Below are 4,719 nucleotides of genomic sequence, written 5' to 3' on the forward strand. Positions count from 1 at the left end.
TCTTCATCTTCATCTTCATCTTCATCTTCATCTTCATCTTCATCTTCGTCGTCTTGGTCTTCATCTTTATCTTTTCCTTTATCCTGATCTAAATATGTCCATTCTTTTCTTCATTTACATATTCACCCCCACCATTGTTATTAGGTTAGGTATTTAAATTTTCCATCCTCTTTGTCTTTATATCTAGGTTTCTTTACTTTTATTTTAATTTCTGTATTTATCACTTTCTTCTTCTCCATACTCAACTTTACCTTCTTCCTTGTTTGAGTCTAATCTATTGATGTACATACATACATACATTTTATTCCTGAACTGCTGCTTAGCACGTTTCTTTAATTCGCTATCAATATTAAAGCATACATTTAGGGGGCATTTCCGCCCCAACCATGTACATGTGTGCATTGGTATTGGTGTGACTTTTGAATTGATTTTTTCGCTCTATTTTAAACTGATGTGAAATTTTAAAAATTGCCTGCACATCAGCATCAAAATACCTTTCTAATGATATATAACTGTTTATACCTTAGAAGTATAGTTTAGCCGTAAAAGGGGTGTAAAGGAAACATGATTGCCTATTTATATAATGATTAATAATTCGAACGCTTGCGTCCTGTTCAAAACTCATTTTACACGAATCCTGAGGAGCTTATGATTGCCTAAATATTTTAAATGATTTTTTAAATAAAATTAAAAAAGAAAAAACTCAAAATTCCGGTGGCAAAAGAAGATTTTAAATCAAATTTTTCAATGGGTAATAAAACTGCTTAACCAAAAATTTTCTAAAAATTGAGAGAAAATAGCAAATTCGTTGAATTCTTCTAAATTATAGTTTTAATACTTAACTTTTATGATTTTACTTAAAACGTAAATAATATTCCTTTCCAAAAATAAAAAATAAAAAAATTACTTTAAAAACATTTTGAATATTAAGAGAATAATAAGCGGTCTGTTTATTCCAGAAAATTTGATTTTTATTTAAATAACTCAAAAAAGTGACAAATCTATAGTTTTTATTAAAAAAACTAAAAAAAAGTTATTGGTATATATTTTCCAGACTTGGTAGATTTTTTCAAAGTAAATGGTTAGTATTTTTGTTGGTCAGTGGCAACCCTGGTCGTGTGGGAAGTTGAATGTGGTTCTGGCGTGTGTGTGAGCGGAGCATGTGTGTGCAAATACGAACCCTGTCTAAAACCAAACAAAAAAAAATTCTCCATTATAAAAAAAAATTATTCAAACAAAATCAAAAACGTATTCACTATATGTGTTGTAACAAAAATAAATAAAAAAAATATATTTTTTTTAACATCTGAAATATGTTAGAGTCGTATTAGTAGACCACTTATTTTAATGGGTGGTATAGAGAGATCGTTTGAAAAAAATATATATATATTTCCGCTCGCGATATTTTTGCAAAATTTCTTTAGCTTACAGATTTTAGATCAAATAAGCATATTATATAAGAATATCAAGTTTATGGCTTGTAATGTATTTGTATGAACCCACAAAAACCTGTAAGTCAAAGCTTTTTTGTGAGAGTAACCTGCACACTCTCTGTCGGAAGTTTTTTTTTCTTTTGAGAACGCGGTGTACAAAAAAAAGAAATAGAAGTATTTACAGAAAAAGCGTTCCCGATGACTTTTACTGTTTTGATCTCGCTCCTCTCTTTCAAGAGAGTAATTTTGTCGTTTGACTGTTTTATAGGTTTTTAAACGAAGTTATCTGGAACGCAATTATTAATTAACTCATAATCGTACGAAGACTTTAGTGGGCGAAAACTAACGGTTTTTTTTATAGCTTTAAGCTAATAACTTTGAAAACAAAACTTGTTGTTAAAAAGTATACCTAGTAAATGAAACTTAATTCATACTTTTTGAAAATTCTTGCTGATCAGTACTATTTGTTGTTAACACCTTATTTAGGTGCTGTACGAAGACTCTATTGGTTCACTGTATATTAAGACAATCACTGAATAAGGTACATTATTTTGAAAGTCCCCTTTCTCCGAAATTTCTCTCTGGTTCCATTCCTGGAAGCGATTCATCAGATGGTATGCATACTCGACAGTGTTTCCTATAGACATTTAAAATATCAGAAAAAGGACTTCATTAGCTAAAACAAATTTCGCCATATGAAGCAAACCATATGAGTAGATATGTATTACATACTACTAATGTATGTATGTACATAGATGGTACCTATTAGATACATACATACGAATAAAGTTGCCAATTTAAAAGCCCACTATAATTTTTCGCAATATTTTCTCTTCAAACAAGATTAAATTAAACAATTTGGCTACATTATTTGATGTTTTAAAATAGATCACCTCACATACACACTATATGTATGTATGTACATATGTCTATCCCTGTCGGAATAAATCTTAAATTAACCACATGGAAATGTGATTGGAAATAAAGTATTTTTACTTATCCTTTCTGCAACTGAGTTTAAATCCCACTAAGCCAAATGCTTGTTAAAGTAGTAAAAAACGTAATTCTAACAAAACAATTGAAAACAAGTTTACATACTGCGTCTATATGTATGTAGCTGAGTTTCTAGGGGTGCTTGATATTGCTTTGTTATGTTTCGGGAGATTTTGTGTTGAATTTCCGGCTGCGGAAACATATTTATATAATACTAAAAAGTAAATTTTTTATTTTGTGTCTCCGAAATATTAAACATTATTTTTCAAATTCTTCAAGCCAAATGTATTTGATAATAGCTGAAATTATACATATGCAGTGCCCGTCCATCACCATGTTAATAAAGTCAGTTGCTTACAATAAAAAACGAAGAAAAATTTCAACTATTTGCTTGTATTTTATTATTAAATAAATTGCTTTCAAAGCTACAGAGTTTCCGACAGGGTATGTACATCGCAATGCGGCAAGTCACATTAACAAAGGAAAGTGAATATAATTACAGAACCGTCCACTGCGGGTGATTTTCTGCGATCAAAGCGTCTGTCCGTTTTGGCTGGCTCATCTATCAGCCCCTGTCGCATAGTGCAAACAAACCCAGTCGTCATAATATACACTCACTATATTAATAAAGATGATCGTATAGCTCAGGGGTTCTTAAACTTATAAGATCATGTCACCCTTACTAAACACCTTCCATTTTATGGAACCCCACTTCAAATTATTAAAAATCAAAGGCAGTGCAATTTAAATATAAATAAAAACTTTTACTAGAAATAGTATACATAAGAACTTTAAATTTTAACGTGAAGAATGAAACTGCTTCACTGTTGTTAATTATTGTGAATGCTTCGTAAATGGATTTTGTACCAAACCAATATTACTACTACCATCTGAAAAACAATCTGGCAAAGATTTCAGGTGATTTATCAAGTGACCAGTTATGTCATTTTACATTTTATTTGGCAATTTATCGCGTTCCTTGTAGTAAGTTTTATATAACCCTTTGCCTTTGGCTACAGTGGCCAACAACACATGCCGCACATAGGAGTATTTGTATGAAAAAGCCGTTCATAAGTCGAATTAAAAAAATATGTTTAATCTCATCACAGAAACTATTTTCTTGAAGGTAGATAATCGGTTTATCAAATAGCAGACGCCAGAATTTTCACAGCGTTTAGTGTCTGAGCATTGTTCATTGGAACCTAGTCATTGTTTTAACCATAAATCTTTGTTCTCGTCAATCCTAGATTTCCATAGTGTGTAATGGTTAACTGTGCTTTTGTTTTGTGAAGTAAACGAAAAAATCTTTTTGGACATGGAAGGGCAAGGTATGTACTTTATAATAACAATTTATTTTTTTAATTTCATGCCAAGACTGCACCCTAAGTGAGGATTTTTAAGTCCCAGTAAAAAGTAATTTTTTTTTTAACTAAAATTTATCAAACAGTAGTGTTTTTAAATAGGTGTCGGACCTTGTCAAGTAAAATTGTTAGCGTGATCATAATATTTGGACCCTTTTTGAATATAAACGGGAATAAAATTGTCCCCACATGTCCACAATTTTGTTTTCTCAGTTCTCAAAGTATGCACTGCAAAAACAGGTGTCTTGGCAAAAATCAATTGTCCTCGCTTTTATGATAATTTTTTTACATGTCCTCTGTAAAGACAGTAGGAATGTCTTTGTCCAATTTCCTAAACGTGTTTTCACAGCCGACTGAATATAAATGCTCAAAACATAACCTAAAAACGTTGTTCTGTTGAAATACAGCGAAATTTGCATTCATTTTGTAAATTTTGGAAAAATTGTATTAAACTATCAATTAAACATTTTATTTAATTATAAAAACGATCTTCATTTTAAAATTAAGTGTGAAAAATCACTTTTCTCGTTTTCTCGATAATGTCATTAGGTTAGGTTTTTGTCGGTTGGCAAACCTGATTTTCATTAAAATAGAAATTAAGACATTTATTTTTAAAAGACATTAAAGACATTAAGACATGAAGGCGATTTCACACGATGTCAATGGGAACTGATACAAGGGGCTAACAAAGATATTTATCCTTGTTACTCACTTATACAAAAGGCAAAGAAGGAGTGTTATCCCGATGAAAATTATATAACAGTGAGTGAAACCGGATATAAAATTAAGCTTCAAGGTTTGCTAGACCACACCGCATCGCGACTTTGCAAGTATTTAGAGGCAGTTATCGGTAGATTACCTGAATTGGAAAAGCAACATCAAACAAAGAGGCAGCCGAGGCCAGAAATAAACACTTCCGAAAATACCGCCTG

The sequence above is a fragment of the Rhagoletis pomonella genome, unplaced genomic scaffold (genome assembly GCF_013731165.1).
Source record: "Rhagoletis pomonella isolate Grant_MI unplaced genomic scaffold, Rhpom_1.0 Rhpom_scaffold_00004, whole genome shotgun sequence".
NCBI lineage: Eukaryota > Metazoa > Arthropoda > Insecta > Diptera > Tephritidae > Rhagoletis > Rhagoletis pomonella.